The sequence below is a fragment of the Lutjanus erythropterus genome, chromosome 20 (genome assembly GCF_056507025.1).
Source record: "Lutjanus erythropterus isolate fLutEry1 chromosome 20, fLutEry1.hap2, whole genome shotgun sequence".
Classification (NCBI taxonomy): domain Eukaryota; kingdom Metazoa; phylum Chordata; class Actinopteri; order Lutjaniformes; family Lutjanidae; genus Lutjanus; species Lutjanus erythropterus.
In genome coordinates, this window is record NC_139336.1 from 18,724,393 (window position 1) to 18,739,211 (window position 14,819).

A 14,819-nucleotide genomic window follows, 5' to 3' on the forward strand; every position below is an offset into this window, starting at 1 on the left:
ATTATATTACACAGTCTTTTCACTCAAGAGAAAACAACAGGGAGGAATTCAAAGGAGAAAGAAGAGGACAATATCAGAGGCCTTCAAAACATCACTAGAAGCCTGGAGGGACGTGAATAAGCAATTTATGAGTCATTGCCACTCTCTCCTCAAGCATCTGTGAACCAGACCTCAACAAACTTTTTAAAATGTTGTTTCATTTTTAATCTATTATTTTTAAGCCCTATGGCGTGAGGTAGCTATGACGGTTCCCGGCAGACGCTATTATGACAGGCGCTAGTGCACGCTAATTACTAGTTATGGAGCAGCTTGCTGTCCTAACGTTATGTCAATGCTGGTGCCAGCCAAACTGCTGCAGTGCTGCTTAAAGGGTAGTCGTCACTTGGCCGGTTTCTGAAAAGCCGAAAGAATCTAATTCAGGGAGTGACCTTCGCTTATTCTTTTCTGTTTGTCTTGTCATTTCTTGCAGCCACTTTTATGTTTGAATAGTATGACTGCGTGCTCAGCTTGGTAAAACTCCAGCAACACTTGTAGCATGTCGAACACCTTCTTCTCCATACACCTGGGACGTAGGTGAAGTTGTACTTGCCTCTACAAACGCACAGCTTAACAGTTTTAACAGTTTTTGCACTTGATTTACTGTATTAGCAAAGCGTGACATTGCATGATCAATTATTTACTTGATATTGGACAACATCAACATAAATGTCACCCAGCAGCCATTACTGCATATGTGATTTTACAAAAAAGATTGCTACTTACTATTTTACATAAAAAGAAATAAAAGAAAACCATGACAGAGATGGGTTCACCCTTTTGGTGGCATATATAGCATATGGCACCATTTTTATTAAATATGTTTTCTTATTTGAACACTGAGGGGGCAATTTGAATGTCCTGCAAGGGCCTGTTCTCTGCCCAACACAGTATTGGAGGGCTCTCTCCAGGGGCCTCCCCACTCTACAGGCCCCAACGCACCTGCACTGTCTATATCTATGACGCTGTTTCAGCCCTCTGTCCACACTAAAACAGTGTTTGTCTTCTCCCTTTTCTCACCAGGTTTCCAAAACGTTGTCCAGAGTGGAGAAATGCTTAATGCGTGTTAGGGTTTGTCCACATTAATCAAGGGATCAAGGTGATTTTTTTGATAATACAACAGTGTTGTACAACTAAATAAGAATTGTAGTTCTTTCATGCTACACACAAAATACAACATATACAGATACATTTACAGATAATTTGTTAAATTCAGAATACTGTTGAATCTAAAAACTCTCTGCCTCAGTCTCCTATCCAAAATGCAAAATGATAATGTTAGCCAGCCCACTGAAGTTCGGCAGATTGTCTGTAAAGTCAAAAACTGACTTCTACAATCAGTTATTTTAAATGTCATCTTAGCCCCATACAAAGATCAAATAAAAATGTTAAGAATAAAGTAAAACTTTCAGTATCAGTGCCATCAGTTCCAGATGTAAGCAAAAAAAAAATTGATTTTTAAGATTTTTATTTTTTCCTTTTCGGGAAGTTGACATGTCAACAATAAAGTTAGATAAGTATTTCAACTTTATTCTTGACATTTTGACTTTAATCTTAAAGTGTAAGATAATTAAAAAACAAATCTTCCTCCATTTTATTTCATTATGTGTGCCCCTAATATTCTTCCACATACAGAGCTGCTGTTGTCATATGTTGCTTTTGTCAGATGGTAACAACATCACAGAATAATAATTTGGTCAGCTGGGCTGTGGGCTGGTCTTTGATTCACAGCTTTGTGGTTTGTCTACTGAAAGGAAAATGAAGAAGAACAGATTTAGTGGAGATTTAGGGGCTTATAAAACTTAAGGCTTAAGTAAAAGTTACATGAACGCAAGTAAAAAGAAAACTTTTCTATCTAATTAATCCAAGGTTTCTCTGCCATCGAAAGTTTAGGACAAAAAAACAAAACAAAAAATCAATTACACAAAAAAGCATTACTATAATTACCCATATGGCTCCTGTTCCAGCAATTAAAGTATTGATGAGTTTCCTTTTGGTCAAAATGTACATTGTAAAAAAAAGAAGCACTTTGCAATCCTATTATAATAGAAAACAAATAACACAGTAGCAGAGAAAACACATCACACTCCTTCTCTCCTTCACATGTTTTTGTATTTTGATTTGTAAATATATATTTACTCAAACACACCTTTTATATTTCTTTCCTGTAGTCTTCATTGTTCTCCTGTGGTGCTGGAGTAAGTTGTTGTTTGTCTCAGGGAGGTAATGGTGCTGAAATTTCACTGTTATCTTGTCCTCTCTTTGAAATTACTCTCCCATTTTCAAATCCAACACAATAAAACCTGTTACGATTCAGTTTTCACATCTGACTTCTGCTTGACTTTCCTAAAAAAAAAAAAAAATGCATAAGCTAATATTTTAGAAATTACTCTATGTCAGGATCACTGGTGTTTTTCTCCATCACTCTCTCTTCTGTTGTTTTCCTGCTGTTTTTCTCCCCCTCTTCCTCCCTCTCACCCATCCTAGTTTCTGTAGCCGGGGGTAAAATGGTAATGACGGTAATGACAAGGCTGCTGTGCAGAGGGATTGCAAGTCGTTGACTTAGAGGAGTGGATCAAAAGTGTTTTATGCAGACTGTGGTGTCTGAGAAGCCCTCCATCTTACATCATGCTATTTTTACAATGTGTCTCCATAACAAATATGTCTTAGGAGAGACTCAGACTCTACATTTGTGTCCAATGTGTCTCAAAGTAGAGGTATGACTGCACACCTATGCTGATCTGTAAACCACAATATAATTGGTAGTTTTACACTGTAAACATTCTTTCAACTAAAATCACATTTGGTCGTTTCTTTTGCAGTTAAAAAGTTTGTTTTTATGACTGATTGATAGTTTTATATAATTAAAAGGAAGGAGGCCATGACAAAGTAAACAAATTGGATCAAATTACAAGTCGAGGACTGTGGTATTGAAGATCATCTAGAATTTAACCAGAACGAAGTGATATTTGCAGGTACATTTACATGCACTTTAATGTCTATAACTGCACTCAACTAGCTAACTAGTGGTGGTTGTTAGTAGCTAGGCCTGCCCCCCGAATAGTCCACTTAACCATTAGTCGGTGCTAAGAGTCTCGGTCAACCACCAGAAAACACCAGCAGGAATGTTAAGGTAGATTTGTTTAGTCTTTGGCTGTCTGGGTCAGTGACCAGCTGCTCTGCCTACTGTATGATAGAACGCTGACGTTACTGTTTTATGCAGGATTTTATTGACTGTATCGATATAACTTCTTCATCTACATTGACAGAGAACTAATGATATTCCATCGAATTAATGCACTGAGAGGCACCATAAAGAAACAAAAAAAAAGTTTTTTTTTTCTCAAAGGTGAACACAGGGCAAGTGAGTAACAGAGCAATTTAATCACAGTTGTAGTTTAAAGGCTCTGTTCATCCATTAAACAGCAAAGACAAAGATTTCTTCTACTGATAAAATTCATAGCCCTCTTTCTTTGCAAAAATGTGATATAGCCAAAGTTAATATGCAGTTTATTCTGTTTTTCCACACTGTTTCCTTGAAGGAGGGACAGTCACACAAAGAGATAATTTAAAGGAAAATATCCACAAGGACGCTGGATTTTTTTTTTAAATCTCCATGTCATCAAGGATGGTCTCTTTTATGTGTTGGTATTTGTTGTATGTCAGAAATTGGAGCACTTTTGCATATGTTTGTGTGTTTTTATGCGTTTTAACAAGAAATAAATACCAAATTAGTTCAAACTGAAAAGCAAAACAAAGACTAGTCTCTCTGCAGCCAGCACAGACAAAAGTTAGAATTATAGCAACCAACAACTAAACTATCAGCATGGCTAGATTTTTGGGTGAACTAACCCTTTGAACCCACTGATGACATTACATATAATCAAATATTGTATGAAACTGTACCTTTAACTTTGTTGTTACTAAAACTAATTTGTTTGTTTTATTGATAAGTAATTAAAGACTGCAATGTTCTGATCATATTTAGTCATCTAGACCTTGAGGTTGTCAGAAGTGTTGCTACCTACAAATTAAACCTAATATAACAACAACTTAAAAACTACTGGTTACTGTTCAGTTTTTCTGCCTCTGGATCACAGATTGCTCTGCGTTGCTATGGCTCTTCTTGCTTCTAGACGCATGCTTTTATAATAAACAGCAGTAACAAAAAAAAAGAGCAAATAATCATGAGGTTTCATCTGAGGACTCATGATAACCTCTTGACATGAGTTCATCTCATTCTCATCCATCCCCAAGTCACCTTAATCTTTTATGATACTTCTAGAGATGCTGCAGACTGACCTACATTTGTGCTCTCTCTGTAGCAGCGGGTCTCTCTCTCTCACTCTCAGTCTCTTTCTCTCAGCTCATTGATATGCCTGATCATCAGAGGCATCGCTGAACCGGCTGATTGTCATTTTCAGCTGCAGTGGCACTGATGCATTTCATTTCCTCTCCGGGCTCTCTGTTGGTGTGATTAAGCACTTGCTGCAGTGACACTTGACAAAGAGGAGTTGGATTGATAGCACCCCGGTTCGTTTCTCCGTTGGAGGGGGGGCATATTTTATAATATTTACATTATTTATCAAATCACCGGGAAGGGAGGCATTGTAGTGCTGCTTCATGAGAAGTTGCTTTCTATATGGGTGATCCTGACTGACAGCTATTGCTGTTACTATAGCTCACCAAGGGGGTGCAGCAGTAAGTCGATGTGAAAGTCAGGACGTCAGGTGTTGCCTCGTCATTTATAGTCTGAGTGCAAACTCTCAATCTGACTGGATCCTTTCCAGAAGCAGCAGAATTTACATATTTCAGGCTCCCTGCCTGCAAATAGAACACTTTGTCACACTTTATTTTACATTAAACTAATTAGACATGACTAGAAATAATATGTTCTTTATTAGACAGCATCAGACCATTTATTAGACCCTTATAGGCTTAGACAACATGTGAACCAGACCTGAACTTTATTTTTTTTTAACAGTAGAAATGAATGCATTTAGTGTACAACACAATTCTGTTGTAATTTGTGACTAATTACCTTTCATAAAGTCTAATAAGGAAATAATAAAGGTTTTAATACTGCCTAATAAATTAAATATTATTTCTAGTTTTTGTCTACTTTGATACAAAATACAGCTTCTTATGTCTTATTAGTGTAGTGTTCAGTGTATTTTGTCACATTAGGGTATAGTTGTGTTTGTTTACCGTCTAATAAAGAACATATTATTTCTGGGTTTTTTTCTAATTTGATACAAAGTACAGCTTGTTACATCTTGTTGGTGAAATGTGAAATAAAGTGCAACCAAACAGTTTGTCTTTGCTTAACTTAAATGTTTAGATCCTCTTTGAATATTTGATTATGAAAATGAAAGCTGACCTTTCTCTTCTGAAGCAGAACTGGTGACCTTTTCTGGTATTTCCAGTTTTTATTATGCACTCTGTGTGACAGCGCCATCAGAAATACGAGCAGCATTCAACACGCTGCTGGCACCTATTTCCTATTTTTTGTAAACTCCTCATGGATGTTTTGTCTCTGCGTTAAATTGAATTTTCCTCAGCTGCACATGCCAGCCTGAACAGAGCAGAGGTGGGCAGTGCGGGGGTTTAATTAGGACAAAAATCTGCACTGACTGTGCCTCTGTGTGGCACGGTCCGCAGGAAAAGGATGTGAAAAGCCCTGCTGAGCAGCAAAGACTGTGTGGGCATTTCATTGCAATTAATACAACACTACACAGGGTATAATGTAACATGTCTTTTTCTGTGAGGATTTTTGCAGGAAGATTGTGTGTATTGCACAGCACTGTAACCCATCTGTTCATCCCAGTGTGTATAGATAATAGGCAACAATAATTACATTCATCTCTGTCATATGGTAGAGGTAATTTACTATCTGGTTACTGTGATGATGTCAAAGAGCTTCATCATCTGCACAGGTGCAACAAAACAGCATTTGCACAGAAAGCTGGGGTGTGCAATTGCAGATATGTGTGCCTGTTTTGCATGTTCAAATTTGTCAATACATTTAGTTGAATGAGATTTATTGTTGCTCTTTATATTGAGGAAATTGTTTCCTCTGCGTGTGTGTATGAATGGTATCAGGTCAGACAAGGAGAGACTTTATTCACAGGATGTAAGTGACAAAATGAAAACATTTTTCTGGTATAATAGGAGTCGGGGTAGGAAAACATAAAGTCTTTAAGTTTAAAAAAAAAAAACATGATTGGAGTTGTGACATTTTAATCTCAGCACAGAAAGTCCTCAGTGGCAGGGTATCAAGGATATTTGCTGCTGTGCTTTCCTTTAAAGGGACAGTTTGGATTTTTTTTTTAAATGCAGGCGTAGCAGAATAGAAAACTAGGCAATTTGTGGCTGTGGGCAGAATAAGCAGCAAAATGTATTTTAGCCACCTAAAAAAAAGGTCCAACTAAAATAAATCAGTCAGTTTTTTGGCGAAAATAGCAGTTTTACCTCACAGAACACAGGAGTTGCTGGTCTACTGATTAGGTTGGTTTTTTTTTTTGTTTTGTGTAGTTTTGTTTTTTGGATATTGGGGGACTTCGGTACTTTACTGGAAGAACTGGGTTTCAGCAAAGTCACACAATAGCACAAACTAACCCATTGAGGCACTGGTAGAACACCAACTCCTGCATTCTATGAGGTAAAATCCCTGATTTTACCAGTGGAGTCTGGTGACTTTGGAGAGAGTGATATTTGCTAAAATAGCTAATAAGTTAAGTAATCTACTGCTGCTGACCTTGTCTGCAGCACTAGATTTCTTAGCTGACTATCTTTCTCCAAACTGGGGGTGTTTCAACCACCATCTACTGCAGGTAGTACACTGACTATTGATAAGTCCCTTATGCAACCCCACTTCAAAAAATCTGAACTATCCCTTGAAGGCATTTTTGCTGTCTTGTTTTTGGTTAGTACACAGATAGTAAAAACTGAGGAGCGCTATGAAACATGGGTGGAAGAGACAGAGGGGTGATAATGCTCAAAAATGGACCCCAGCCCAGGATGTTACCATATGAAAACAAATTACACAGTATGCACCACAGACTATGGAGCTTCCCAACTAACTGATTTTACAAAAACAACCTTGCAATTTATCTGTTTGTGCAGAAATAAAGGGAGGAATACTTGGATTTTTTTCATTAATCCACTGCATTGGTTGCCTTTCATATCCTGCTATGACTGGACAGACAAGACAAATATTTTATCCTTGAATCCATTGAAGGACTTGACTCTGTGCAGTCAGGGGTAGTACTGAAAAAGACACTGTGACTCACCACAATCCTCCATTTATCTCACCCGAGTTCACGCTATAATGAACTGAAAATAACATAGCATGCACCAGGGAGTGTCTCAGTTTTCTAACATCAAAGACAATCAAAATAATTTGAAACATCCTATCATCACATGACATTTCTACACACAGTTGCTTTGAAGCTGTTGTAGCTTTTGTCTCCTCATTGGTTTCAGAGCGCTGATCTCCATATGAGGAGGTTGGGAATACTTGAAGCTTTTCTTCCTGGACTTTAAACAGGGTTCATAACCTGGCTTACATCGTCACGATCACTGCAGTTATTACAAAACCTGGGTTAAAGAACACATAAATGGTCAACTGAGAGGTGCAAAATGTCTCGTGTTCATGTGAGTCATGCTTCAATCCGTCAGCAATTCAGAAAATACATTTGATGTGTGACAAATGATTAGCTTAATTCAAATCTTCCATGTTCTTTGTTGTATTTCTTTAGTAAACCATTCTGTTGTTTATTCAGAGGCATGAATATAATACAATATGTTTAAAGTGAAAATTCAACACATTTTGTTGGAAAAGCAGCATATTTTGCAGCAGGAGAACTCAGCTTCTTGGTCTGGTGAATTGATTCTCTCAGTTGACTGCATTTACCATCAACACTGACTGGACATTCACAAGAAAAAGAAATGTGGATTTTCCTTTTCAGAATGTCTGTGCAGTTGTTTTGAATGGTACTGCAGAAGTTATAAAGAAGGCAAATGAAATGGGAAAAGGAGGGAGAGAGAGCAATACCAAGGCTGCAGACGAATACAAACAGGCTCGCTCGTGTCTCCCAACTACACATTTCATTAAATTTACAGGAGTTATTAATACAGTCTGCAGATCCTGTCTGCTCAATATCTTCTACATGTGTCACACATACATTACATGAGGCACACACACACACACACACAAAAGTCTGCAACTCCTTAAGGTTTGTTCATCTTGTTCATTGTGTATGTTATGTCATAGATCATAATTGTTCAATCCTTGTTTTTCTGTGATCCTGTCTTAACTTAACAGGTCTATTGAGATTTACCAGGCTTTATTATTATAAGAATAATTCCTTATGCCTTAGTGTGAATAATTTTAGAGGCATGTGCTATTTAACATACATGAAAGGTGTTTTGTGTTTGTGGAGATGTGTGAGCGGGCCTCAGCCAGCTGTTTACTTCAATATCTACACTTCATTTGTGATATACGTTCAAAGGACACTACACCTATCCACACTCCTGTGTTGTGTGTGTGTATGTGTGTGTGTGTGTGTGTGTGGGGGGGGTTAATATAAATATGCATGTGCTGTGGTCAAACATGCCGGTTGCTGCAGACTTCAACCAGGTTTTAGTTGGTCTAAAGCACAAATGCTTTCAACTCAAATGCACCGTGTACAAGATACTAAATGCACCTGGCCACACCTTAATTTTACCTTCATTTTTGGACCTCCTGTCCATGGCTGCATAGACCATGTGCAAGTCCATCTGCTATTTTGCAGACGTGATAAAAATGAAAACTGTGCCGGTGTAAGATAGCAAAATCCACCTGTGCTACTGGTGCCATCCGTTTTGCGTTGGGTGTAAGATAGGGTCTCATGTAATTAAAGCATGCAAAATGCACTTTGTCTTACATTCACTCTCTCTGTCTGCCACAAGTCTGCATCACACAGAAATATCCCAGTTTCCCAGCGGTTCATAGGTGCAAGCAACACAGGAAGTCACACTCATTGTAAGGCCCCCCTGTAAAATCAACACACATTGTTGCTAATATATATTTACTCTTCATAACCAGTAACTAGTGTGCAGTAGGGCCCATGATAATAGCATGCAGATGGTAAAAATTTAGATTCTCAAAGTACAATGGATGCACAGGTAAATGTCACTTGAAATAAGACGTGGGGGTCATTGAAAAGACTGATGAATGCTGAAGTCATTTGATTCAAGCCCATAAATGAACACAGGATATGTATGTAAAGAAATGTATATTTGTTTGAGTCTGTCACTGTGATGTTATTCTAATATGTGAAAGCTGAAAGGAATTCAGTGAAAATTACTAAACCTGTGGGCAAGACACGCTGACACACTGAAGATGTGTGTGTATCAGGTGGATACAGGTGCTTTGTGTCACAGCAGCTCCCGCTGTCGATCCAACAATGAAGTAGTTTCTCTATTCTGCCCAAAGAGATGATTCTGAACCAAGTCCTTGAAGAAAAAAAGTTGTGTTTAAGACTTGTGTAATGTGTCTGCGTGCACAATCTATTTCAAAACATGAGCATGCACGTGAGGTGGTATCAGGTAAAGAGGCTCATAATGAATGAAACATTAAGTTTATCTCACAGATCTGTATAGCTGATATTTCCCAACATTAAGTGTAATAATCTCAAAGAAATTTCCGTAAATGTACTCCCTGAGGAAATGTCAATAAATCCAGTATAATTCATCTTTATTATAGAAAGGTCTCATCCATCATGAGTGACATTTCCAGCTCTCGCACAAAGGTGTCATTCCCTGCTATCTCACACTGACTCCCAATCACCTGTGTGGGTTTCTGTTGAATTTTCAACTTCACTTCTTGTTTGTTTTGATGGACCCACGCAAAGCTGTGAGAAGGAGCGCAGGCTCTGATATTAAATCTGATAATGTACACTACTATTCTAAAGTTTGGAAGCACCTGTTAAATTTATGTTTGCCTTCTTTCCTTCAGTAAGGTTTTTTTAACAGAGATGAAAAAACTGTATATTTTAGATATTATACCGTTATATATACATTTTAAAATAGTTTTTACCCCAAAAGAAGGATAATTAAATGATTAGAAATTCCATTTAGTTGATGTTCCTGTCGGTTCACAAGGAAGACTACTATTGTAGCCATTTGTTGAAACTAAAAACGTTTTGATTTTGAATGTTTTCCAGTCCATGAAAGGATAAGTGGATCCTGGACTGGACCCTGGATCATTATTGAACTATAGTGGTGCAAATGAACTCTAAATAGTTTGGGAACCAGTTTTGCTTTGTGACCTCTGAAGTTTATTCAGTTAGATTGATTAGATTCTAAATGTGATTTGTCAGTCCTTCATATCTTCAGCGGATATTTGCTAACCCTCGACTAACCTTTCCTTTCTATTTTGAACTTTCAAGAATAGTTTGCCTTAAGAAACACACCTGTTAATTCCAGCTTGCTGTAGCCGTTGTTGAGCGCTTGACACTGAAACAGGAACCCGTTCCTAAAATGCCATTTGCATCATATTTAATACATGAGTTTCTGAGACCTCTAAAACATCAATATAATCAGTACTTTTCTGAAGAACCTGTTGTTTGCATTCTCGTCTTCTGCCCTCTTAAGATTCAAGATTCAAGACGTTTATTGTTACACCGGTTATATAAGTACAATTGTGAGAAAAACATTGGCTGGCATGCTCCAATATGAAAAATAACAGTAACAAAGAAGAACAACATGTAAGTAATAAAACACAGATAAATAATAATAAAGAGAGAAACATATACAGTGAGATAAGATGTGCATTTAAAAAACAATACAGTACTGAAGAAGAAAAATATTGACGTATGTACATGTACACTAGTATATAGGAGATAAATATACATACAAAGCAGTGAAGGTTGCATCGTTTATATTGCACTTACATGTGACTCCTAGTATGTGAGTGAGATGTGTAGGCGTGTGTGTGTGTGTGTGTGTGTGTGTATGTGCATTATATACTGCATATGTGGTGGATTATCAGTGCTCTGCAGGCAGCAGCCAGACTGTGAGTACATAATCCAACATGGCTGCCTTCACATAGTGAATCTCACGTCTTTGGCAGTTAAATCTTTTCTAATTTTTAGAAAGTTGCTGCAAGAATAACAATTATATAAATTGTTATAATATGAATATTTATTTTAGTGAAACTACCTATAATTACTGAATATTTTGTATTTTCTAGTAAAATCATATTGAAAATGTGCGTGTCTGATGATATATGATATATAAGTTCAGCTAATTTGTTTGTGAATTCCTTCATCATTTTTCCATTTAATTTCATTATGCAATCTACATTATTCATACCTTAGTTGGGAGTGCACTGTTTTACTTTCTGGCTCACATCCACTTTAAAAATGTATTCCAATACCATTACTGATTACCTGGTAAAAATGTAATCAGTAACCTAGTTCAAGTATTACAATATTTAAGTAATGTAATCTGATCACTTTCCATTACTTTTGGATTACCTCAATACCAAATAGTGAAATTGTTTTGTCTAATGTAATGTTATATTAGGTTATTAATTGTTTTCCAGCTATTTCGTCTTTAGTTATGCAAGAATACATGTTTAGATTAATAACAATAATTCTGCATGTTTTAATGTACTTTGTTTAGTGTGGTATTCACATGTCACACTCAAACTTCAAGTGAATTGCTATAAGTAGTAGTTGTCAGGTAAAGTAGCTTTGTGCAACAATACTCAGTGATCTACATCACACCCACACAGGATTTCTCACATGGTTGTAACAAAAGAGGGGACAAGTGGTGGAACACATGGCCGTACAACATGGCGGCCTCCATGGAAGAAGACCTCTGCAGGTGATTACACACAAAAGAAAATGAATATTATATTCCATTTCTGCCATATTCTGTGAATAAATCCCCATAAATCTTACACACTGGACCTTTAACATTGTAGCTCAAAGCACCACTTTGCAAACACTGTTTATAAGGTCATAGATAACATCCAGTATGGTATATAGATGTAACATCCACACAAGATTTGATGAAGAGCAAAGGTGCAGACCAGAGACTTGGGTGCTTTTTAAAAATCATTTCTCACCCTATTCAAAAAGTGTTGCCATTTCCTAGATGGCTAATAATAATGTTTTTATTTGGATAGACATTCTCATGATACTGCCGTTTTCAATATATTTTGAGACAGTTTGTATTGAGTTAAATACTTGTAGTCCTTTATATCTGCATCTGTTCAAGTTTCCTCTACATCTCTTGTGGATATCCTGTTTTCTAAATGGAATTTAGTAACAAAAAAAAAAAAAAAAAATCTGAATATCAAACAGTTAAAAAAAAAAACACCTAATGTGATGAAGCGCTCTGGTGTCTGTCAGTGACCCAAAACCATTAAAACACTTAATGCTGATATTTTCAATTTGATGGAACTTGTATTTTTCGAGTGTGCAGATGGAGCAGTGGGAGAGCTGTGAACAGCAGTAATCATTTCTGTAACAAATGGATCCATTTTTGCATGTCAGTAAATCATTCTAATGTGAAACATGCTGTTTCATGGATGTTGCTTTGATTTCACCGTGGAAGGATCAAAGATTTTATTTTAATTAAAGTAGATGTCTCAGCTGTCAGTTCTTCACTTTGAGTGAGCTTTAAAACTGATTTACTGATGAAATGTAGCTTGATTATCTTTTGATGTTTGAAACAAAGCATTCGATGTTGTTTTTCTGTTTTACTTCATTGATTTCTGTTACTGCACTAATGTATACTGTATATTCTGAATTATATTATTGAAGAGGTACTATAAAGTGAAAGAAATAATCAACAAGGGAAAATGAAAATAAGATATGGCTGACTGAGCCAACAAACCTTAAAAATGCAAAGGTGTTGCTTCAAAAATGACAAACTGCAGTCGATTAGCAAAGTTTAGACACATACCAAGATGAAAGAAATACCGCAGAGGCCGATGAGGATTTCTAAATGCTCCAAGATCGATGATATTGAGGGATGCTCTTAAATCAATAAGACAGACAGCTGATAGAGAGCACTGCTGCTCTGTGGATGAAAGTAGATCATTTTTTACTTGGATTATTGCTGTCTCAGTGCAAGTGCTCTGATGGCAAATTGGAAGATGTCCTGGATTGAGAAAGCAAGTAAGACATGGACTTCTATTAGTCATGTGGAGCAGTGGATTTGGTAGGACATCTATAGTGTGTTATGCGGTGGGGGGGGTTCATAATGTATTATAACACATTTATTATGCTTTATGGCTCCACTCATAAACACACATAATGCTTTCTGATGCATTATATCAACAGTAATGAAACATTATAGACGTGCCTTATGATTATTTATAAGTTCAAGTGTCTTATGCTCCTGACTAGTCATAAACTAGAGGTTGACTGATGGGGTTTATAAAGCATTATGACTATCCGTACTCACTCATGCGCACCTCAACAATCAGTTGTAGCAAGGATTCATAGAATTATATGCATCATATTCATGAACTATCATAAGTTGTCGCTCTGCCCACCATGCTCAGGTTATGAAGAAAAATTATTAAAATTAAAGATTTTATGTATGTAAAGAACATTTTACCTCATAAAACCAGAACAGTATAAACAGTGATTTATATAGTAATTTTTAAACATTGTTTTTTAGAAGGTTATGCACGCAGTGTCCACAATTAGGGCTGTGATTAACAATTATTTTCATTATTGATTAATTTGACAGTTGTTTCCTCAATTAAAACTGTGGTGGGCAACATTTTTGGCATCAATGAACAATAATTCCACAATAACCTTTCAGCACATTGTGAATCAAATGGTCTGAGACAGAACTAAACTTCTGCATCTATTTTTGGCTCTGTTTTCAGGCTTTAGGAAATCTCACCTGTGACGGTAGACTTAAACCAATCACGGGCCATCTCAGAGACAGGGCGTTCCTATTGGCTGTTCTACTAGTGCAGCTGTGCATGCACGTTCCTTCGGTGAAACCCTGAATCAATGGCGAAAACTCCTGCAGGAAAAGTTGCTATAAAATAGAATTATCAGAAAGAGAATCTTAAAGAGTCCACCTAATGAGCAACATTTCAGCTCAGCTTTGCCAAGGTAAAGGAAAGAACTGACTTCTCTGGAGAGCACTGTCAGAGGCTGACACATGCACACAGCAGATGTCTGCTGGTCAGTGCTCGCTTACGATTACTTCGGTGAACTGATGTGTATGTGCATGAAGTGCATTCTAAACGTCTGGTAGGAGGGAGTCCGGACAGAGAAAGCGAAACCTTACGCACATCCTGGAGGTGAGACTCAACAATCAACTGTTTTTCTACCCACTTCTTTCTACCCACTACAGCTTTAATCGGTTAACAGTTAAGTCCACAAAATGTCAAAAAAACAAAACAAAACAGTTAGAAATGCTCATCACTATTTCCCAGAGCCCAAAATGACATCTTCAAATTGCTTCTTTTGTCCAACCAACAGTCCAGAACCCAAAGACTCTTCATTTACTGCCATAAATGTCAAAGAAAGGCATGAAATGTTTGACGTGTTTGCTTGAAAAATGATTGAAATGATTATTTGATTATCAAAAGAGTTGGCAAAATAACTTTCTTTAAATTGATTAACTAATTGTTGCATCTCTGCCTATGATGACACCTTTAATTCTTTTTTCTCTAGAAGCATCTGGTGGGCCAAATCAAACCTTGTGGCAGACTAACTTTTGCCCACAGGCACAACTTTGGGCAGTCCTTGTATAGGTAG